We start from the raw sequence: 25,225 nt of genomic DNA, 5'->3' as shown, positions 1-25,225 counted from the left end.
TAAATAAATTTACAGTAAGAAAAATTGGCATGCACAACACATTACAATTAAGATTAAATGATCTCAAATTCTGAATCCAATTCTCATCTCTGTAAATCTCTAAAATCAAGAGGAATTACTATGGAGTTATAGCAGTGTAACTGAGATAAGAATTGACCTAGGTACATTGTTATAAATATGAACCATAGCCATCAGAGAAAAAAGAGAAGAAAGAAGATAGGAGAAAAAGGAAAGCTCATGCTCTTTGCTTTTGTATGTTTCTAACCTCAGATAATTACAGGCACTGACATTTAAAACAGACATAGATGGTACTTTAAAATAAACATTACTTTAAAGGAAACCAATAAATTGAACATAGTGAGGTAGCCTCGAATGTATTTTATCATTACTTTGGGTAGCATTGCACTTGATTTTGAACTATGTTGTTATAGGAGTCGTCAGTTTCACTAGAATTCCAGCAGTGATCCTGGAAGCAAGCAATGCTATCTGCCAGCTTTGCTCCCAGGTTCCATATGGATTACCAAGGACCAAGCTGAGCTGGTTTCACTTTTGATTCTGCTTTGCTTATTCTGTGCAAGACTTGGATCTCTTTAGTCATTTTATTTTCCTTATACACTGTGCATCTCATTCCATGTGGAGGAAAACATCCCTGCTGCAAGTGAATGGGAGTGAGATCTAACATAAAAAGGTAAATGAAATATAATTTAAAATTTGGTCTCAATCACACTAACATAACTCTATTAATGCTGATGCAATCCCCTTGGATTTTCAGGGCTATAACTGAGTTTAGAAGCAGACTCAATGCTCTTAATTGAGCTGATGTGTCCAATATTTTAAAAAGCGAGGCAAAAAGAAGAGATACTATACAGTTTTCATTTATGCTTGTCACTCCCAAGGAATACAAGGGCAGACCCCCAGAGAACTAAAAACAGCCCTGTCTCCTGCACTCAGGGCAATAGCTGCATTGTATAAGGAAATAACTTAGAGGAAATGGCAAGAGTATTGCCATTACCTTCCTGCAGAGATTCCACTGTAGGAAAGCATCTTTAAAGTTTGTCTGGGGGTTAATAAGAGCCCTAGCTGTGTGGATGAAGATCACCTCCTCACATTAAGCTTTCACAGGCTGTATTTTTTGGGGGTTATGGCAGCTTATGGTGCTGCTTCATTTCAGGCCTGCCATTCCCAGGGGCATTACCTGACTTGTATGTTGAAATTGGAGTAAAAATAGAATTATCAGACACTTAGATGAACATTATATGTTGGGGAAGAATCAATGCAATTGTTGTAAAGATAAATCATGCCTCACCACTCGATTAGAATTCTACAAGTGGGGTCATCAAGCATGTGGACAAGGGTGACCCAGTGCAGGTCAACATATTCATAAGTTATCTGGAAGAAAGGGGTAAACAATAAAGATAAATGCAAAGTGCTCCACTTAGGAAGGAACAATCAGTTTCACACATACAGAATGGGAAGAGACTGTCTAGGAAGGAGTATGGCAGAAAGAGATCTAGGGGTCATAGTAGACCACAAGCTTAATATGAGTCAACAGTGTGATAAGCAAACGTGATTCTGGGATGCATTAACAGGTGTGTTGTAAACAAGACACGAGAAGTCATTCTTCCGCTTTACTCTGCTCTGGTCAGGCCTCAGCTGGAGTATTGTGTCCAGTTCTGGGCATCGCATTTCAAGAAAGATGTGGAGAAATTGGAGAGGGTCCAGAGAAGAGCAACAAGAATGATTAAAGGTCTTGAGAACATGACCTATGAAGGAAGGCTGAAGGAATTGGGTTTGTTTAGTTTGGAAAAGAGAAGACTGAGAGGGGACATGATAACAGTTTTCAGGTATTTAAAAGGGTGTCATCAGGAGGAGGGAGAAAATTTGTTCACCTTAGCCTCCAATGATAGAACAAGAAGCCATGGGCTTAAACTGCAGCAAGGGAGATTTAGGTTGGACATTAGGAAAAAGTTCCTAACTGTCAAGGTAGTTAAACACTGGAATAGATTGCCCAGGGAAGTTGTGAAATCTCCATCTCTGGAGATATTTAAGAGTAGGTTAGATAAATGTCTATTAGGGATGGTCTAAACAATATTTGGTCCTGCCATGAGGGCAGGGGACTGGACTCGATGACCTCTCGAGGTCCCTTCCAGTCCTGGAGTCTATGAGTGAGGTGGCAAAGTTTGCAGAGGAAATACGATTACTCAAGATAGGCAGCTTTGTACTTAAGAAAATTTACAAAGGGATCTCACAAAACTGGGTGACTGCACAACAAAATGGCAGATGAAATTCACTGTTGATATGTATAAAGCAATACACACTGGAAAACATACATACAATACACACTGGAAAACATACATACAAAATGATGGGGTCTAAATTAGCTGTTACCACTCAAGCAAGATCTTGGAATCATTGTGGATAGTTCTCTGAAAACATCTGCTCAATGTCCAATGGCAGTCAAAAATGGTAACAATGTTAGCAACCATTAGGAAAGAGATAGATAATAAGACAGTAAGTATCATAATGCCACTATATAAATCCATGGTACTCCCACACCTTGAATACCGCATGCAGTTCTGGTTGCCTTATCTCAAATAGATACTAGCATTGGAAAAAGTACAGAGAAGGGCAACAAAAATGATTAGGGATGTGGAACAGCTTCCATAATAGGAGATGTTTGGAACATGAGCTTTCGTGGGTGAATACCCACTTTGTCGGATGCATGACATGCATTCGACGAAGTGGGTATTCACCCATGAAAGCTCATGCTCCAAAAAGTCAGTTAGCCTATAAGGTGCCACAGGACTCTCTGCTGCTTTTACAGATACAGACTAACACGACTACCCCTCTGATACTTGACATAATAGGAGAGATTAAAAGGTCCGGGACTGTTCATCTTGGAATCGATTGGGGGGGGAGGGGGAAAGAGGACAAGGTATATAAACCCTGTATTAAACACTGAGAAGGAGGAGGAGAGTGTTCCCAGTTTACAAGCAGGCAGACTGATCATACCTCCATGCAGCTACCAATCATGGAGGCAAGCACCACAGCTGCAACCAACGGAGGAAACAAGGCCTGCTATAAAGCGAACAATACAGAGAAGGAAAAGGAGGCAGAAAGGCCCGGGATAGGGAATGGATGACAGCCCTATACCAGGTTGCTTCTAAGAAAACAGCCAGGAGACTGCAAGCCCTAAAATTGAAGGGCTAATAGATTTAATTGGAGGTGAGGGTCCAGGAACTGACTTGACTAAGAATAAACTAAGGACTGAGAATAAACTAAGAAGCAGACACCCCTCAAAAAACCCACACCAAAAGACAGTAAGAGGGGGATATGATATTAGTCTATAAAATCATGAGTGGTGTGGAGAAAAAGTGTTATTTATCCCTTCATATAACAATGAGGGAGAAGGGGTTACTCAGTTAAATTAATAGGCAGCAGGTTTAAAACAAACCATTTCTTCACACATTGCACAGTCAACCTGTGGAACTTATTGTCAAGGGATGTTGTGATGGTCAAAAGTATAACTGGGTTAAAAAAAGAATCATAAGTTCGTAGAGGATAGGTTCATTAAAGGCTATTAGGCAAGATGGTCAGAGATGCAACCCTACGTTCTAGGTGTCCCTAAACCTCTGATTGCCAGAAGCTGAGACTGGATGGCAGGGGATGGATTACTCAATTGCCCAGTTTGTTCATTCTGAAACATGTGGCATTGGCCACTATCAGAAGAGAGGATGCTGGGCTAGAAGACTCAGTATGGCCTCTCTTATGTACCTGGGAGTGAATCTTACTCTCAGTATATAATATATCAACAAATGTTTCCTCCTTCTGGATTGGGTTAGCAATGTAAATGAATTGAAGAAACTGAAGCAAACTGTAATAGTGTATATTCCAAGGCACTAGGTAAATAAGGAATGCACTCAAGCATAGTCAATAACAGCTTTTGTTTAATTTTGTTCTCCCTTTATGGTGGCAGAAAGTAAAATATATGAGCAGCTTCAGCATAATCATATTACTGATCTTCTGGACACAGTCTCATATCTATACATTGCCAGGCAGAATCTGGAAAATACCTCTAGCTTCTATTAAATGATTTTAAGTGTGTCCCAAATGGTAACTAACCACTACATACTGTAGATTGTAAAACAGCTTTCAGATGCTGAAATTTGCAGTTACTCAGGTTTCAGTCCTGTACTGTTGGTAGATACTGTGCAAAAGACACAAAATCTTTGAATTCTGGCTCAGTTCTTGGATTACTGCATAATATTTAGACAGCAAATTTAAATGCTTAGTACACTTCCTATAAGAAATATCCCTCTTTAGTTACTTAATTCATACATTGATCAAACCATTATTTCATTTCAGTAGAAATATCACAGAGACACTGATGAAAAGTATTTATTTAATAATAAAACAGAAGACAAAAGTCATGGGAATGATAACATGGTTGAAAAGTTCTGTGGAAAATGTAATACGATTTAAAAGGAAGACAAATGTTTGATGTATATTAAAAAAACCCTCTCGATTTCAGTCAATATTAATATCTAATTGATTAAATAAATGCTTCTAGTATTTCTCTTTGAAATGAATGGACACAAAAATGTTCAAAAGGAATCCTTTACAGACATCATATGTGGCCACATCAGAAAGCTTAAGAAGTTAAACTAAATCAGTAAGAGCATTAATACTGGTTTGACATCGAGATGTTGATTTGTAGAGATTAAAATGTTGGCAAAGGTACCAAACAAAAATGCCATTTTCCAAAACACTGACCAATCCCATCAAAAACACGTGATTCTTTAATAAAAATAGGATGCAATTATAACTTTGGACACCCTTTGTAATTAACAATGTTTTAACACTTATAAAGATCATTTTACACAAATATCATGATGCCTGTTAAAATATGTATGAAATAAGTCTTACCATATTACCTCTAGGAATTCTACTCTATATAGGTTTTTATACCAGTCATCACCGTAGTGCCTTCCAGTAGTGCAGTAGTTAACTTTACAGCTAGAGAAAGTGAGGCACAAAGAGGTTAAGTAACAACTGATTTGGGGTATCTAAACATCAGACCTTAAGTGGACTTGATTTTCACTAGTATTATGCACCCATTCTCCAAAAATCAAGCCCTTTTAAGATGTCTCCAATCGGACATGCAAAAATCACTAGTCATTTTTGAAAAAAACCCTAGGCTAAATGACTTGTTCTGCATCACTCAGTTAGTAGCAGAGCCAGTCAAAGAAGAATGGACTCCAAGGGCCCAGACTCTCATTCCCGTTACTGTCAAGCAGGCCTCCCCAAACAGATGCTCCACAAAGCCATGCCATCAAGTTCCCTGAAGCACTGTAGCACTCTTTGAGGCTAGGAAACAAAGGATGATTTGGAGAGTCACATTCAAAGCATGTTTTAAGTATCTCCAGTGATGGGCATATTCAGTAAAATAATCCCCTCAGAGAAGCAAAACTGCAGGTAAGTAATTATGCCTGACTAATCTAGGTGACAAGGGACTGATCACAAAATTGATTAGTTAGCTGATACCAAGACAACAAGCTGAAGATATAAAGTGTTACATGATAAATTTAGACTATTATTTTTAATTGCACATTTACAATTATCCTCACACTGTAATGACTGGGGCCTGGGCAGTCAGACCTATGGGTTAAAGTCAGGTGACAAGCTAAGGATCAGGGTAAGGCATAGAAGAGGGGACCTACAATAAGGCAGGAAAGCAGGAACCAAGAACAGACAAGGGATCTAGGATAAGGAGAACAGCAAAGAGGAGTCACATAAGCAGGAAGGATCTACCATAGCAGTCTGCAAGAGATTCCTCCCATTGCACAGACAACTTACTGTGCCTCTTCCCAGTTTTAATAACTGGGGAGCTCTATTTTGAGGTGCTGGATGTTTCCCCCAGTCAGGAGCTTTGGGACAGGACCCTTGAAGGCTGGCACTTCACTGGTTCTCTTTTCAGGTTGTTCCAGTGAGCTACTGGGTGATGGTCTTGGCCTTGGCCCTGGCACTGGCACTGCTTGGGGACCAGTGGGCTTGGGCTTGAGGCCCACGATCCCTCACATACTCTTGACCAACATTTGTCCAGATCACCACTGATGTAATGTTTCTTCAACAGCAGAACAGATAGTCATTATAGGATACAACACTAGTTCTTGAGTTCAGTCTTTCAGCCTTGTTATCTTTGCTCCAGATGTTTTAATTTAATTTATCTCATGCAAAATCCTACATGGCATGTTTACTATTGCTTTCAGGGCCACTGGCTGATTAAAGCAGGCCACGGTGCACTTAATAGAACACTTAGGGCAATTATGCTAGAAAGTCCTGTTACTTTTTCTAGCATCTTTATAACATTATAAAGAATTCAGGGTGTAATTGCTTCTCTTTAATGGAATCTTTTTCACAAAAGACAAGAGAGGGTCCATTAAATAAACCTATTCAAATTTCATGGAAAACACACTCAACTCCCCTTCCTATCCAGAGGTTTTATTTTGCCAGAGTGACAGCTGGAGAGATCAACAGGCAAGAAAAAAAGCAAAGAAAAGGCAATGAGAGCTGGCTACTTCCATGGAGCATGAAATGACTTTGTGAATGCAAATTTCTCAAAACTCTTTCCTGGTTGATGAGAATCTCTGTTCTCTTACACATGCCACTTGTATTTCTCAGCTCCCCAGCCACTCTGCTTCCCCCTTTGTATTTCTCCTGGTTGTTCAAATCATGTCTTTCTGCTAGACTTTCTAGACAGTATTTGGTCCTGCCATGAGGGCAGGGGACTGGACTCGATGACCTCTCGAGGTCCCTTCCAGTCCTAGAGTCTATGAGTCTATGAGTCTATTCCACTACTACTGTTTCAGTTCTTCTAGTGACACCAGGCCTTGTCTTCAACTCTCCTTTACCATTCTTAGCCTTTTGGCTTTCTTACCCTCTCAATCTCTTTTTTACTCTTGGCTTTCATAGCTATTTTTGGTTGCACTATCAGTTCACCAGAACTGGTTCCCTTGGCTTTCAGTGTGTTTCCTAATATAGAAGGAAAAAACTAAGGAATTTGTAGTAAGACATTACAGTGACTCCAAGTGGGAGAGAAATTATGAAACGGTGGTTTTCCAGTACTGGTCAGGTTTCCATAAATGGATTTAGCTCCCTGGAGCACCCGTTTTAGCCACCCAAGTCCTGGTTTTAGGCACCTCTGTGATAGACAAAACCCCTGCTTCACTGATGTCCAACTTTGCAGATGCTTAACTCACTTGGCACCTAAAGTTTCACTGTAAGAGTTCCCTAGATAACTACGTTTCTGCCTCTGTGCTGCTGCCTTGGTCTAGATATCTGGATTCCTATATTCCGCCTAAGCTTCATCATAGTCCATGAGCCAGAGAAGGATGACTGGTGGAAAGCCTAACTCTTCTGGGAGACCTGACCCAGTAGGCATGCACAGAGTATGGATCGGGCCCCATTCAAAATCTGCGGGGGTCGGAAGGAGGTGATGCCACATCCCTTTTAGCCCAATGGTGAGAACACTCATCCAGGATGTGGGAGAACCGCCTTTCTCAAGCTCTCCTGCTGAAGCCATTCCCCTTTGGATAAATACTTAAACAATGATTGGGCTAGAGAGAGAGAGAAAGTCTCTGCAGTCTGGTGATTAAGGCATCCACTGGGAAATAGGACACCCAGGGTCCAGTCCCTCTTCTCCTATGTCTCCTTAATTATTTATCAAAAAAGTGGAACAACTTCAGCAGGAGAGATTGAGAGCAAATAGTTTCCATGGATACTTTTAAGATTACATTTAGAAATATTTTTCTCATTATACAAGGCTGAGAAGCTCAACTATTATAATTATTTTCAGTACCTTGAAGATCTGATGCAGAAACTAAACTAAAATCTACACACACAAATTAAAGAAATTCAAGAATATAGTTTGCTGTGGAAAATAGAGAAGGCAGTACTCTGACACTTGTGGTCTTTTAATTAAAGGTAAGTAAGCTGAAGTGTTAAAGAATTATGCTAAATTTGTAGTCTACATGTTTTTAATTTATCTGAAGAATGACTGGGAGGATTTGTGAAATCCTCTCTCAACAGTTTAAAGTTCTATTAGTGATTTCAGTCCTCCCCTTCAAATACTTTGTATCCTAACAGATTCCAAATCAAAACTTTTGGTAAAATCCATTTCACATACCATAATTGTATATTTCTTTTCATAAGTTAATTGTGAAAGAAAATGAAGCCAGATCTGGGAGAATAAACTGCAGTATATTGCTCAAAAATCAAAATGGATTCATCCCCAGACACATCCAAATCTACAAAGACTCAGAGGGAGAAGCTATTGTTTCTAACGGCCAAATTCCTTAAGGCCTTCACACTTGATAGGCCAGTGGTTTTAACAGTCACAGTACACAAGGGTAGAACACATTCTTGTCTTCATGTTAATGTTTCAGTTTTCCAGAGAAAGTGAAAAAATGATTAAGCAAAGCATATTTTAATCTCTTTTCAATACAGTTAATTTTAACATGTCTATATCCTTTTTATACAGATTGAGGGAAACTGCATACAGTTCTCCACTCTTGCTGGCAAACACTGCTCTTCCTTGAGACATAAATGTTTGCAAGTGTCCCATTTAAAGTGATTTTTGTGTCATTTTATCATAAATACAAATCAATCACTGTTCTGCATATCACAATTGTAAGAAATGCACAATTTTTAAACAGAGTAAAAATTACAATTGACATGATGTGTTGTATAAATTTATTACTTGCAGCAACACGTATTACTGTTGAAAATGTTAAGATGTAGGTCCTAATCCTGCAAGGAGCAACAAAGGGATGGATACCCAGTGACTCCAGCACAACCTTGCATGGTTCCAGAGGTCAGGACAATAGGATCAAGTGATAATCTACATAAACTTCTAACAAAAAGAAGCTTTGATTTCTTTTAAAGATAGTCATGGAAAATAACTGGCCTGATTTCCATAGAGAGGAAAATGACTTGTAACAAGGTCCTTTGCCTGCCCCTCTTCCTGGGGCCCTCTGCTGCCCCAATAAAGGACAGAGAGGCTTCTCCTTCTGTAGCACCCGTGGCTTTATTTACACATTTCTCCCACCACCAGTGATATACTATATATTCTATATACTAATATACTGTATACAGCTTGCAGGCCTTACAATCTCCTCGTCTGCCCAGAGACTGACCTTCCCCTGGCCATCTCCCCACTTCTGGTTGCAAGTCAGCCTTTACAGCCCTTGAACCCTCAGGTCCACAGGTGCAGCCAGTCCTAAAGGCCAGGCACCAAGACTTCTCTCCAGGCCCAAACTATTTCCCCTGGGGCTGGCTGAGCAGGGGCTAATTAGGAGCCTTTGCACCAGCACCCTGCTACACACTCTCCCCCTTAAGCTGGTGCCAGGCCTAGTCTTCTTCGGCCTTGCTTTCCTGGGCAGGGGGATTTTACTCTGGGGTTGGGCCCCCTGCCCAGTCAAGGGATCCCCAGGCACAACCCCATGGGGCTTTGGCACACCCCACCCACAAAAGGTGCATTGGGTAGGGGCTGGAGCACCCCATAGGTCCACTCTCACCCAGAGGTCCTCACACCAGTCACACGGCTGGGCCGGCCACTCCAGAGGCTCCCCTTCCTTCTCTAGTGGGGGCAACGGCTCAGAGCCCACTTCCCAGAGTCGGCCCCCTGTCTCTTGCCCAGGCCCTCTGTCCCTTTGATGTTGGACCTCCCGCTGTTGGGTTTCTTCCACCCTTCCCAGGGTTCCCTCCCCCGGGTGGTCCTGCCCAAGAAGCTCCTCGGTTACTCCCTCAGGCTTCCTATTTTGGCTTGGTTGTCTAGGCTGCCCAGCTTTTCCCCCTGGAGGTTGTGGGGCCTCCTGTTGCACTGGGTCCACCTCCACCAGGGTCTTGCCCCCTCTTTCCATGGTTCTCCTTCCCCCTTTCTTCGATGGTCCCTTCTTCGTGGTATCTGTCCCGTTTTGGAGAGGGAGCCAGTCCAACCTCAGGACCACGGGGTAAGCCAACCCCTCTATTACCCCCCACTTGCTTCCAGGTAAACCATCCTTGCACTTCAAGGGGTACCTGGGCCATGGGACAATATTTCCTATTCCAGTGGATGCATTCTACTAACATACTTTCCCCAGGGATAAGCCAATGTGGCTTCACTAATCACCGCTGTATAAGGGAGCAAGCGGAGGTCGTGTCCACTAGACCCCTCTGAGGCCTTTTTCCACTCCGCACCAGGATAGTGGCCAACCTGTGCCTCTTTTTCCACCCCACAATCTTAATCCATCCACAAAATTCAGCTGCCTCACATTCCATCACCAGGCAGTCCCTCTTTTATGTCCTGGCTGTCCACACCACAAGCATATGAGCTGTCCCATGCTGTTAGGGGTCTGTCATAAACAGATAGCTAAGGGTTAATGTCTCTTACACCTGGAAAGAGGTAACCTGAAGCACCTGACCAGAGGACCAATCAGGAAACCAGACTTTTTCAGGTCTGGGTGGAGGGAAGTTTGTGTCTGAGTTCTTTGTCTTGTGGCTCTCTCTCTCTCGGCTATGAGAGGATCTCTGTTTCCTGCCTTTCTAATCTTCTGTTTCCCAGTTGTAAGTACAAAAGATCAGACAGTGATTTATATGTTTTTTTGTATTTACATGGTATAGTTGCTGGAGTGTTTTGAATTGTATTCTTTTTGAATAAGGCTGTTTATTCATATTTCTTTTAAGCAATTGACCCTGTATTTGTCACCTTAATACAGAGAGACCATTTTTATGGATTTTTCTTTCTTTTTACATAAAGCTTTCTTTTTAAGACCTGTTGGAGTTTTTCTTTAGTGGGGAACTCCAGGGAATTGAGTCTGTGCTTACCAGGGAATTGGTGGGAGGAAGAAGTCACGGGGAAATCTGTGTGTGTTAGATTTACTAGCCTGACTTTGCATTCCCTCTGGGTGAGGGGGGGAGAGAGATTAGCTCTCGGTACTTCTGTTTTCCAAGGCTGGAAACGGGGAGGGTGGAATCCCTCTGTTTAGATTCACAGAGTTTGCTTCTGTTTATCTCTCCAGGAACCCAGGGAGGGAATACCTGGAAGGGAGAAGGGAAAGGAAATGGTTTATTCCCCTTTGTTGTGAGACTCAAGGAATTTGGGTCTTGGGGTCCCCAGGGAAGGTTTTGGGGAGGACCAGAGTGCCCCAAAACACTCTAATTTTTTGGGTGGTGGCAGCTTTACCAGGTCCAAGCTGGTAACTAAGCTTGGAGGTTTTCATGCTAACCCCCATATTTTGGACGCTAAGGTCCAAATCTGGGACTAGGTTTTTGACAGGGTCCCCTTGGGCTCCTCCCGTTGCCTGTCTACCGGCTCCACCCCAGCATGCTCACAGGATTTCCTGTCCCCCTCTGTGTCCTGCAGGGCTCAATGATGCCTCGGTGAGAAGCCGGCCTCTGCATACTCCTTCGTTCTTTGCACGGCAGCTTCTAGGGTGGCCGGCTGATGTCGCTGCACCCAAATCTGCACACTATCGGGGAGGCACTGAATAAACTGTTCAAGGATCACTTGATCCATTATCTGTCCCACGGTGAGGGCATTGGGCCTCAACCACCGTGTTGCACAGTCTGTTAATTTTTGAATGCCTATATGGTTAAGAAAAGCCTTATTTCATGACAAATCTGATTCCCATGTACTTCACTAAGCACCACATGTGGAGGGATACCACTTTGGGAACTAAATGAGCCAAAAGACTGAAATAAAAATAGAAAGGCAAACTAGGGGGAAAACCAGTACAAACTCAAAGTTACTATTATTTGTATTGTCTCTGGCTCTTGAGGAAGCTGAATTCCAAGTTAAAATAAAGCACTGGACATCCTGGGCCAAATGTATCCTTTGTATCAAAGTCAGTAAAGTTGGATTTGCTAATGTCTCTCTGGGATCTTCATCCCAAATGGAAACAACACAGTATTATCCATGAGCTGAAACACTCTACTTTTTGCAACTCTATCAAAATGAAATGTCTTAAAATTAGAGTTGTGCAAATGTATTGTAACAAAATCCCAAAGTAGGTAACATTTACTTTGTGTGGACTTAAAGTTAAGCACATCAAATACTTAAGTATTTTGATGAATCATAGCCTAGATAGGATTAATTTATCAGTAGAGCTGGTCAAAACGCAGACTTTCCATTCTCTGGGGAATTCTAACATTTTGAAATGTGTTTTAATTCCAATTTGGAATGAAAAATATTGAAATTTCCTACAAAATAAAATGGAAAGAAATGTTTCAGCACAATCAAAATATTCCATTTGGGAGCAAAAGTTGTCAAATCACAGACTGCTGCATTGGGGAGTGAGGGAAAGGGAGTCTAGCCACAGCTCCCCCCAGCACTCCAGGGACCCAGAACTAGGCAGAAGATACCATACTGCTCGGGTGGGGAAGGGGGATGGGACGCTAATACCCAGGTGATATCTCCTCTCCCCACCATGTGGCCTTGTGGAAAAAAGTCAGTCAGAGACCTCTTCCATTGTTCTTGCTGCATCTACAGAGGGATTAGGTCAACTGAACTATGTCATAAAGGACCTAATTTTTTTCACAGCACTGAGCGAAGTAGCTAAGTTGACCTGAGTTTAATGTGTAGACCAGACCTCAGAGACATTTCTACTGTTTCTGCCCTGTGCTGATTGTCTGGCTGGTCCAATCCTCTCCCTCCCCTCCCATCAGAGTCTCTTCATCTCAGACTCACTTCACACCTTCCCCTCTTACCTGTTTTTCCCCCTGCTCTGTCCCTCTCACCCCTTCCCTTCCCTTCCCATTTAGCTTATCCCCTCCTAAATTAATCCATCCCAAAGCCAAAAAATTGTGACACTCCCCTGATCTTTGTTGCCATCAGTGTTCACTCTGATTGCGTTATATATCTTCTCATGCCCTTTGTCTACCTGGACTATTTAAATTTTAAACTTTGGGTCAGGGACCACATGCTACTCTGTTTGTACAGTGCATAGCATGATGGGGTCCCATTCTTAGTTGTTCATATCGATAGTTTTGTTCTGATTTAGACTTGTGTTACTTTAAATTAGAATAGAAAATGAAATAAATTTCAAAATGAAAGTAATTTCAAATAAATGTGTGCAAGGCTGTAATAGATTCCTTTATTAAGGATAAAAGGAAATAAAATTCACTTTGCTTTTAACTTTCTGTTTCCCAGGAACTTTACCTCCTATTCTCTGTTTTCCCATTCACTTCCATGTTAAGGGTAATGTACAGAGAAATGCATTTCCAAACTGGTAAAAAAAATTGTGCTAAAACATTAGTTGGGAGGTTGCATCTCAAATATAATACATCATATGCTGATTTGTTTTGCTTTGTAATTACTGTAAACACATTGCGTTGCCCTTTACAAAAGCTAAATTAACTACATCCACATTAAAGCAGACAGGTTCCCTGCCTGAGTTTTGATTTTCATTTTATCAGGGGGAAAAAAAAAAAAAAAAAAAAAAAAAAAAAGCTTCCTCTTATCTTCAAAGGTTATTAATTGAGAATTCTGTAACCTATGGTTTGAGGTCCTTATTGTAATTTAGATATACAATTAGATATACAATACCTAAGACAAAGAAATAACTTGCAAGATGAGATTTTTCTTCTGGATCCCCAGGTGATTGGAATAGGTTTCTTCCCGAGCTTAAGTGATTAAATAGCACAATATCCTTCAAGCATAGCTTATAAGACTATTTATAGGACAGTTGTAATTTTGAGCGATATCACCGTTTAAGCTGTATATCTTGTTTATGTGAGATTTATATAGTACTCTGCCTTTTATGGTAAGCTAAATGGTGTTTTTATAATTTGTTTTCTGTATTAAACTTTTTTATTACTGTATTTGGAGATTCTAAGCTTGCAAATGTGGAAGAGTGGGCCAAATTTTCCTCTCAAGAATATATCACTGGAGGAACAGATTTACACAAGCGTAATCAAGAGTTTGATTCTATACCTACTACATTGTACCTATCCGCCTCTGGGATTCTATTGAAAATGAAATGTTTCACATTGTGAGGCTATCCCGTTAAATAGACTTTCACTCAGCTGTCACTATAACATACTGGAGCTATCTCGATATCTTGTCATAATGTACAGTAATGATTATAGTAGTTTAGATCTTAATGGGCCACTGGATTCTTGTTATTATCACCCAGTTTTCATCCTGATCTTAAAACAAGCCCTGCTGGTTTTATTTTTATTTTTTTGTTTGTGGTTTACAGAATAAGATTAGAAGAACCTGGAAAGTTAGAGATTTTATCATTCCCCCCCCCACCCTCTGAATTATTGAAGTTCTAGGTGTCCTACATGCAAAGAACCCAAAGCAATAGGTCAAATCTCACAGTTCTTATTCAAGCAAAACTTTTTTTGGAGTCGATAAGAATTTTCCTGAGTAAGGACTGTGGTATCTGTCCCACTATATATTGGTTGTGGGTTTGTTTGTTTGTTTCATTTTGTCCAATACTGAGAGACAATATGGATGGTCCTACTTGATGGGAGCCAGGTGGGGGAAAAGGCATAAGAAAGCTAACTCTCCTTCTTGTGCCTGATCTGATGGACTGCCATGACCCATATACAACTGGAAAAAGCATTAATGCCATCAGCAGTGCAAAACATCCCAACGAGTGTGTGATCTGGCCCCAGAGCCTTTCCACAATGGCTGGCCGACCGCAGTAGAGTAAGGAGGAGGAATGTGTGAGCAAGTGCTTTGCTGTGGCTGTAACTGACATAAAAACAGGAACAGGAAAATTTATTCAACTTAATTGTGAACACACATTAGCACTGCACACATAGCATTTTGACTGACACTACTGGCATCATTAGCTATTTAGAAAATAGTGTACATAACTAAATACATAGATGAGGAAAGGTGGCACAGAGGTGAAAATAGGACAAAAATGAAGTACAGTTTTGGCATAAATACAAAGATACCACAAAATATATTGAGGAACAGAGAGGAGAAGAAAGAAATGCAAATGAATTAGAGAAGCACTGGGTCAGATTAAGAGCCAGGTCTAAGCCTCTGTAGCTCCACTGACCTCAGAGCTATATTGTTTTATGCCAACTGAGGAAATGGCCCATTGTATGCATACAGAGTACCCAGTAGGGTAGGCCAAGCTGTTTGTTGAACAGATTATTCAGAATAAGAGACATACCTCCCAACTCACTTTGCTCAGGATTTCCCTGTGCTAGGTAGACATCTTTTATGAAAAAAATGGAACCAGTCTTACAAAACAGTTTAAATTACAGAAAAATGTTTGCAAACTAAGATTAATTTGTGAGTCATCAGAACAAGCTTATCCACTTTACTATTTTAAAGCTTTGGTCATGATGGGTAAACACTTCAAAAGCCAGCTTTAAAGTGTCTTAAATTTTTTACTCAGTATTCTAAATTAAAATTCATATAATATCAGCACAGGACATATTGTCAGACCTTTCCTCAGTTTTTCTCTGGAAAGTGATGTATTGACATTAGATTTAAACTATGGTTTTGACTATTTTTCATAACGAAAAGAACATTTCAGACACAGTCTGCAACACTGACATCACCTAGCACCCAGAACCCAGTCTGAGGCACACTTGAATCAATGGGGAAAACACACTACCCAAATACTTGAGGCTTTGATATTCATTTAGTGTCAACCCGTCAGCACATGAAAAAGTATGTTGGAACTTGGGCCATGAAAGTCATTAGAAAGACTCACATTGACTTCAATGGTCTTTGGATGAAACCTGGAAAAAGTACACTTCTAGAACTAGGAGTGCCAACCCTTGGACCATTTTGTTACTCTAAGTTATTTGTTCCTTTTTTCTCTTCCTGCAATCCTTTTGTATTATGGCAATGTTCAGTTTGACAAATTATCTTATTCACAAGTTTGCATTATGTTTGTTTTCCTTCTTGAGGACATAGTGGCATTAGCCAAATAATATTTTCATAATCACTAGAAATCTACATAATTTCCTGTTGTAAAATGAGTCCTTCAGATCATAGTCTAGTTAGCTCAAGGCAACTCATTGTTCAACTTTGATAATTAGCTTTTGTTTAGTGATTTTGTTGTGTTCTTGTTGAGGGTATAAGAGAGCAAAGACTTGGTGTGATGAGAGGGGATGACCCCTGTAGAATAATGTCCTTACTTAACCACAGCCCTAGAGTCAGGATGTTAAATTGGATATAGCAAATAAAGTATACAGATTAATGGAAACAGTTTCCTGTGGTAAATGAAATATTTATGTAGTAATTAAGCTTAGTTTAAGAAAATAAACACAAACAATTACAGTAAAACTATGTGTCTACAAGAGACTAAACTCATTTAGAAATATCTAGAGGCCAGTTTGTGTAAAAGAATGCATTATTGTCTCACCAATTATTTGTGCCACCAAGAGAACATATGCATAGAAAAATCTCTGCATCCCTTAAGGGTTTATTTTAGACTGCATACTGGCAAGATAACCAGCAGACTTTCAGCAGACTTCTAGTACATTATTTCAAAAATGTAACTTTAGAGAGATTTAAGAATCAGCAGTTGGAAAGGTAAAGATAGCTCTATGCTATACTGTACCTCCCTTTTCATTAAAAATAGTTAAGACTTGAGATGATAGAACAATGACAGTGGGAAAGAGGTGGAAGGAGGGTAGTTAATTTGTGGTTTTTCAGAAATGTAATAATCCTGAACAAAAAAATTCAGACATAGGTGTCTGAAGTTCAGCATGTAAATCCATACTTAAAAGTCATCTAGTTTTTTTAGTGACACTGAGTGCTTATAGCTCCTATTGACTTCAGTAGGAATTCCAAGTGTCCAGCACTTTAGAAAATGACACTACTTATTTAGTTCTGTTTAGGTGCCTAAATGTGGCTCTTGGTCCTTAATTTTGACAGTTGTGTTTGAATATCTTGGTCCCTGATTTTTAGTGTAAAAAAATTTCCTGATGTTGCCGTAAGACTTTTGTACCATCCTAGAAAACTGTAGACTCAAATCTGAAGAACTGTAAAACTACACCTAATGATATCTTTGCCTGATTGATCCTGGCCATCCAAATTTCATGATTAGTAGAGGATAGTCTATTTGACCTCAAGTCTTATCAACACAGTATCAATCAACCTCCATCTGATAGGTCATACATCAGGAGTCGTACATCAGGAGTCGGATGGGTACAGCCAGGCATAAGCCAAGAGTCCAGGGGCCAGAAGCCAATATACCAGGAGTTAGGTCAGGGTGGAATGCCAGGAATCAGAGTTGAGAGACAAACTGAATAGCAGGGATTAAGAGTCAATTAGAGCAAAGTGGCAGGGTTTGTGCCAGTTGGGCTTCCTAGACCCTAGTTCCAGTTGTTGTCTGTGAGCTGCTGTGTGGAGGATTGAAAAGTGGTGACTCCCAAGATGGCCCCTGCCTCAGATCTGGGTTCAAGATGCAGGAGGCCTTACAACAGGAAAGTTGTGTAAATTGTTGTCTAGGAACTTAATTGATTGTTATTTAGGCATTTGAATTTAAAATGTGGTTCCATTTGGGAATGTCTCAAGTATGAATTTTTGGTTGACAACCTGCCTATATTGTCAGCCTGCTTCTCCGTTACAAACTCTTGATATCATCCTTTGCTGATTCTGTAAACTGTGAAAATATGTTGTAAAAATAACTAGAATTACAAATAGCAGGTAGCACTGGAATATTCTTAAGATTTGTGTTTGATACTGAATGCCTGTGCTTAAATAATTATAATTATTTTATGCCATGACATAAGTTTTACTGGTACTTTAGTAAAAATAGAAGGGAAAAAAATTTCATGTACCTGGTGTTGTCCACTGTTTTTAGAGAAGTATTTTACATGTCTTGATCTTCAGCTTCAGACTCACTACTCAGTTTACGTTTCTCTTGGAGGCTTCCATCTGAATCCTCAAGTCATCTTATACTTTACTTAAAACAGAATTACTGTATGATGAGGCTTGCTTGAATCTGCCTTGCTCTTTGGTGGAGCTGAGTCAGGACAGACTATGAAGCAGATGATAAAAACAAAGCCCAAAGATGTTGACTTCTCTATTCATTTTAATGTACTGCTGACAGTGGGAGGAAGGAAACCAGACTAGATGGACAAGGGGTCTGAACCAACACAGAAATAAGATAGCTCTAGGTAAGTTTCAGGTTGAGAAATAACAGTTTCCCAATTAAATAACAAGGTCCCAGTTTCTAAAACCTTCAGTCTATTTAAAATACTTATTTTGTATGGTGTTACCTACTCTAGGCTACTTAGGGAGCAGAATAGCATTGATGCTTAAGATCAAAGTTGAAAGGTCACATTTTTGTAGTCTTGTCCTGTGATAATCATATCCGAACATTAGTTTGAGAAGGAATTTGGCAACTCACACAGAGTCCTTTGTAAGACTTGAGCCAAGGTGTCCAATCTGAAAAGCTTTCCGTTCCTTTCACTATTACATTCAAAATCAGGGCAGGTGTTAAAGCCTCCTGCTGACATCTTGCAGCCTAGATATATCTTAATTCTGTCTCTACTGAGTTTCATTACTTCGCTGCCCATAATCTCATGATAGTAGATGTTATATTCCAAGATGCTTTGAATAATTCAGAGGATCTTCAATTTATTGCATTGCTTTCCTCTGATCCTCTGAACCTCCTTACCAAATGCATTGTTGACAGCATTTTGGTTTCTTCCAAAGAGACTGGGGATTGCTGCTTGCAAGTCAACAGACATCACAACATATACCTCTATTTCTGCTTTGTTTACTTGTTGCAGTGCAGTGAAAATAGCTTTCAATTCAGCCATAGAATTCAAACTGATATATCATGAACCAGTCCTGTTTCTTGTACTCTCTCCATTAGGTCACAGGATGAAGACACCAAATCCACCATTCTTGAAGGATTTATCTGATGAATCATCCATTTATACAAGAATCTATTTGTCTTGTTTCTGATACTGTTGGATAGTCTTTTCTGCAATTTTCCTTAGGTTGCGCCAAGTCTGTGTGTTCTTTCAAGCAAAATTTCAAATGGGAGAGAAATTTACTAAAGCAAATAGGTTTATGTGTAGGAATTACTAGGGAAACAAAACTTATTTGCTCACTCTGCGTTCCTAACATCATTAAGTACTTCCATTTCTTTCATAGCCTGTACACACCCTGAAAAACAAGATGATTGTTTCAGCCTTGATTTCTTTTCACAATTTCTGAATAGACCTGAGCAGTGATACTCAGGGTGAAAACACAATTCTCATACCAAATTAGATTATGCTCTTCTCTATGATTCTCAAGATGTTGAACATGAGATTCTTGTTCACAACTTGCTGTTGGAATAGATCTTACAGCTCGAATTATTGTGTGAACTACTGATGACTGCACAAGATTACTGAGAGCAATATGTGACCAGACAGGTAAGGCATATTCAAGTACTGGATGAACTACAGAGCAGTATGTTGCTTTCAGTGTCCTACCACAGGAATTCCAATAATTACTGGCAACACATCACAGAACATTCAATCTCTGCTTTGGCTGTCATTTTTCTGACATGTGGTCCAAACCTTAGTTCTGCATCCAAGATTACTCCAAGGTACACTGGGTTCTTCTCAACAGCAATACCATCTCCTTCCAGTGTCAGTTTTGGACTTCAAATGAACCTTCTGTGATTTGTAGTAAAGAAGGAAGACTTAATTTTTTTCTAGTTTTGGCTTGAATTTATATTCCTTTGCCGATCTAGATACAATAGCTAAGTATTCGTTCAATTCATTCTTCAGTACAACTATTTCATGACCCATGATACAAAGTACAGTATTGTCTGCATATGTGTATACAGATGATTTCAAGTGTCCTGAGATTCCAAAGGAAAAGATGACTTAAAACTGAAGCCCTGGAGAGCTCCCACGCTGAGCAGCCTTGTCTTTGAAAAAGTATCATTTAGTTTTACTGCTATTTTTATGAACTGTAGGAAATCTCTTATCCAAAAGTACATTTTACCACAAATTCCCATCTCACTGAGTTTCACTAAGTGCTTATTATGTCAAACTCTATCAAATGCTGCACTAAGATCCAAAAAGAATCCTGTTGATGATTGACATGAGGGCATCTGAGGCAGGAATAAAGAGAAAGATGGAATAGTGGAACCTTAAGGTAAGTGGTATTTCAAAATGATATCCACACTGATAGCATTTGATTGGTTTGTGCTGTACTCTGCCTTTTGAATATGCTGTGTCCTCAGTCACAAGTAAACGGTTTTCATAAAAACTATGCAAATGCAAACTTTATAATTTGATTCAACAAAAAAGCTAATCTGAAATCCTGGAAACATTTATCTTGATGTCTAAATTAAACATATTAAATTGGCTTACACCACTTTGGCTTAGTGATTTATATGAACAAAGCTCCAGTAACGAGTATTAGAAGGACCATTTTTAACCTTCTCTTATAGCATAATTTATAATTGATTAACCTTATGTGCTATAATGGAGTGAGAGAAACAGGAGGTTATGCAAAGCAGATATCCATTAAATTGCTCAAAATGTTAAACTACAATCACAGAGGAAGAATATCTCAAATGCTTTGGCTGCTTTGCACAGAAATGGGGGAGTGGAAAAGAACTCCATGGCAAAATCCCTAAATGCCAATATAAAAATAGTGCAGTTATTGTGTTATATGTTAGTTAAGGTATAATATTTTCCTCCTGATTAAAGGCTAGTATTGGACACCTGTGGATTGCTGAATTTGTAGGATACAGTATAAATGTGGTTTTATTAATTCTGAACTAAAAAAAGAAAATCTTAACAGAGAAAAACTGATAAGAATATAAGCAGAAAAATCTAGTCACCTTGGATATGATTTCAGATGCCAAGTCAACCTCATGGCTAATTTCAAAATGTTCCACAAGAAGATCCTTGATCTCTCTTTTCTGCTTGACCTTTGAAACACAATAGCCTCCCTTTTCTCCCCTTTCCCCCATCTCCTACCAATCTTCATATTTTTGAGAGGGCTAATGGAACAGGCAATATGTTCCCTGAGGATTGCAGATGAAGACTCAAAGCTCCTTGCATTTCATGTGAGTTGAATTCTGGAAGTGGATTATGGATCCATTTGGTAGGGAAGTGTGTGTGGGGGGAAATATGAAGCCTGTTTGTATAGTAAATTAAAAGGTTCTTCTACTGTACTTCACACTGCTAATCCTCTCAGTCACTGTTGCTTTTATGCATAATTCCCACACCCAGTGGTGCTGAACTAGGGGTGCTTTGGTTGCTGCTGCACCCCCTGGCTTGAAGTAGCAATAACAAACACGAAATGCATGGTTTCCATCATCACCACCCCACTATAAAAGTGCACCATGACAGACTGTAAATTGAAATGTTAATTTGAGTTTGAGAAATTGATACAAACTTTAAAAAAATGACAGCACTTTTATCTAAAATATAGGAGTGCATCATTCAAAATTAATGAGAGAAGCATATGCTCAGCTAACAACTGTGGTCCAAATTCTGAGGTCAATGGGAGTTAAATCTATGAAACTTACTTCAGAATTTGACCCTGTGTATTACTGTTTCCTCAGGAAAGAAATCTCTAGAATGGTCTCTTTCATCTTTGTTTATTCCAGAAAACAGGAATTAAAACAGTTATAAATTCAATGATAAACTTGTATCTGCACATGCTTGTACCTTTCTGAAATATTCACCTTTCAGGCTGAATTTTGGTATATTTTATATATATTAAAAATTAACAGCAAGAGTAAAATACCAGTAAGCTGACAAAATACGGTCTAACAATAAGGGCATACAATTTGTTACTGTAAAATCTTTCACTAAAAGCACAGTATGGGAATTCCCTAGATAGATGTTCTAAAGTCCTGGTCAAGTTACTGGTCCTTTTAAAAAAAGTTCTACCAAGTAAATATACAGTAACCAGAAAGGAGAAAATGATTTTACAAAGCATTTAGGTGAAAATTTAGTATTGCAGACAGAGAATCCACATCCTTCATTCAGGAATGACTGAGTTGAAAGTCTACCTACAACTGACATTTCTTTTTTAAATATATTGTTGGGATGGTGCCAAATTATTATTATGAATTACTGTGATTGATATGAATGAATGTGGTGAACATGAGTTTAGTGTGGCTTGGTACATCTGAATTGGCTAGAGGATTCTGAGAGCAGCATTCTCTTAGCATCAGACCATTTGTATGGAAACTTACTAAGAGTGCTGAAATTGCACTTGAATGGTTAATCAAAGGCTCTATCTGTGTGTGTGTGTGTGCATGCGCATTTGAACCTGAAACGTTGGTCATGTCAGCCAATAGCCAGCTCACAAAAGTAAATATGCAGAAAATAAGTGACTAGAGAGCTTGGTAATGAATGACCTGGGTCAAAATGACCCTTTAGGATGGTTCCACACTAAGAGATTAAGTGAATTACTGATGAGAGAGTAAATATCAAGTAGCCTTTGATCTGTCTCTTTTTGCAGCCCCTTCCAAAATATTGATCAGAAAAACAGGTAATGAAACGCCCACAGGGCATATTTCTAGAACATGTGACTCCTTTAAGAACAAAAATACTATGAATATCATCTTGCAGTATTAGTTAGTTCCCCAGTTAATATCTGCAGAAGTCCAACGGGTCTCAGAGTAGCCAACACCTGCTATAAGAGACTTCTATAGAACTTTTGAACCAGATGGCCTCAGGTTAGCCAAAACCCTGCTTTGGGGGACATTTTGACAGACCAGGTACTTGAGAAAAGAAAAGAAGTCTCCATCTAGACTTGGTAGCTATACCGCTTTGTTGTGTAGGGCCAACATATTTACTGAGGGTTTATACTTGGGGAATTGAGGTTTATTAGGAAGATGTATTATATAACCTTTCACTGCTTGTGTGATTCTCAAATAAACTGCTTTGCACCGAGCACATTGCATTGTATCTGAATTTTCACTGGTATAGGTAACAATCTGCCCAGCTGTAGGCCATTAAAGATCCATTTCAACCAGGGCCGGCTCTAGGCACCAGCAAAGGAAGCAAGTGCCTGGGGCAGCCAATAGACAGGGGTGGCACTCCGTCTGTTATTGGGGCAGCATGTCCGGGTCTGCAGCAGCAATTTGGCAGCGAGTCCTTCAGTCCCTCTCTTTCCATTCGGCGGCACTTTGGCGACAGCTCAGTCAGGTATTTCTTTCTTCTCTCTCTTTTTTTTTTGATGCTTAGGGTGGCAAAAAAGCTGGAGCTGACTCTGGTTTCAAAATATATATTCTTAGTTACTGAGATGGCATCAAATAAAAGATATTTCTCCCCGCCTGCAAGGATGCCTTAAACCAGGAGTGGCCAAACTTACTGACCCTCTGGGCTGCATACAATAATGTTCAGATGTTTGAGAGCCAGGGGTGAAAGCTGGGGGTCAGGGCTTCAGCCCTGCAGGGCACGCCAGCCAGAACTCCTGCTCTGTGGCAGTGTGGTGGGTCTAGGGAATTCTGCTCCATGGGAGGTGCATATCGGGACTTTGGGCTGAAGCCCTGTCAGGTGCCACCAGCGGGGCAGAAGCCCCAGGCCCTGGCAGGTGCCTCCCACAGGACTGAAGCCCCAATACCCCCCTCTCCGGTGGGCAGAAGATCCTAGCCTCACTGCCCTGCAGTAGGACAGAAGCCCTAAGCTTCCTCACCCCGCAAGTCTCGTAGTAAGAGAAGTGAGGGGGTATGAAGGCTACCATGAGCTGCACTTTAACTGTAAAAGAGCCACATGCAGTAGTTAAATCTAAACCTGCTGAGTTCTCAGGCAACCCCAGATCTCTCGTTTTAATATTATCCTCCAATATTCCAATTTTATGAAGTATAAATGTATTATCCTTAATCAGAGAGAGTTAAAAAATGTGCAGTGGAGGATCGTTAATCTGTAACTTTCTCTACTAAACTAGCAAAGGATTTTTTTTTTCAGAACGCATCTTCTCCAGCTCAGAAATGTTAGGGCTAAACAAATTTAATTTAATTTCTAAGTGAGACTGGAGTGCTTGTACAGCTGTCAGACAATATTTATGATTATTTTTGATTGCAATCTTTGATGGAGTTTCTTGTGAAGGTACTTTTTTCCCCTTCAGCTCTCACCACTTCTAAAACAGTTACTGTTGATTGAGATTGTGATGGAGATAAAAGAATCACAGTTAGTTCTCCAACCATTACATATTTCAGAAACATTTTGATTGATAAATATTTGGGGTGAATTTTGAAAAGATTGACTCCAAGTAATTATCTTTGGAGGATGAGCAAAATATCTTTAAGACAGAAGAACATCAGTTTCCAAGTAGGAATTTTAAATTGCTGAGAGGATTAACAGACTTCTTTTCTACCCTATTAGTATTTGGAGTCTGATTCTGTCACTGAGTCACACACAACAGGAGTTCTACACATAGAAGGAAGGATCTGGTCATTAATAAACAGCAGAGATGGGTGAAAACATTCACATTGCTAGAAACATAGATACACCTACACATATTTTTACCCTTCATTTCTGCAAAAAGTGAAACACTTGGCACTTTGGGTTTTAGCTATTCTCTGCAAAAAGGGGTCATCTCAGGCAAAACCTATACAGATTTTTGCTCCTCCAAAAAGGTAGTTTTCACACAGTTTCAGAATGTGAGCAAACTTATAAATTGTTCTTTCAGTTAATGGTAAATGTCAATATTTGCACACTATTACTAATTATTTATATTACAGTGGCACTCAAGACGTGCTCGTTGCTTTCCAAACACAGAGAAAAGCACAGTCCCTTTCCAGAAAGTCATACATCTAAAACAAAACTCACACAAAGAAAACTCTGCTTGCTGAAGGAATAGGTAGAATTTTTATCATTTATCAGTATTTTCAAGCTCTCTAGATCTTGTGAGTATCATTTTTCACGTAAGAGAATTATGAAAGTAAAAAAGAAAAATGAAAGTTAGAATTCTCATACACAGCTTTAGTTGTCATTATCTACTATAGGGAGCGACAACTTTGTAATACCTTTGGGCTGTCTCTAAACTAATAACCTTCTTCCATTCTTGTGATCGCTTCTGTCATGGTATAATCCCCACTCTGAACCTTAGCGTCCAAAAGATGGGGTACCAGCATGAATTCCTCTAAACTCAATCCCAGCTTAGAACCTGTAGCGCTGCCACCAATCAGGAATTCCAGTGCCTGGTACACTCTGGTCCCCCCAAAACCTTGCCCAGGGACCCCCAAGACCCAGACCCTCTGGATCTCAACACAAAGAAAGTAAACCC

This window comes from Gopherus evgoodei, chromosome 9, assembly GCF_007399415.2.
Source record: "Gopherus evgoodei ecotype Sinaloan lineage chromosome 9, rGopEvg1_v1.p, whole genome shotgun sequence".
NCBI classification, from domain to species: domain Eukaryota; kingdom Metazoa; phylum Chordata; order Testudines; family Testudinidae; genus Gopherus; species Gopherus evgoodei.
The sequence above is the reverse complement of the archived record's forward strand: the minus strand, read 5'-3'. Positions refer to the sequence as shown.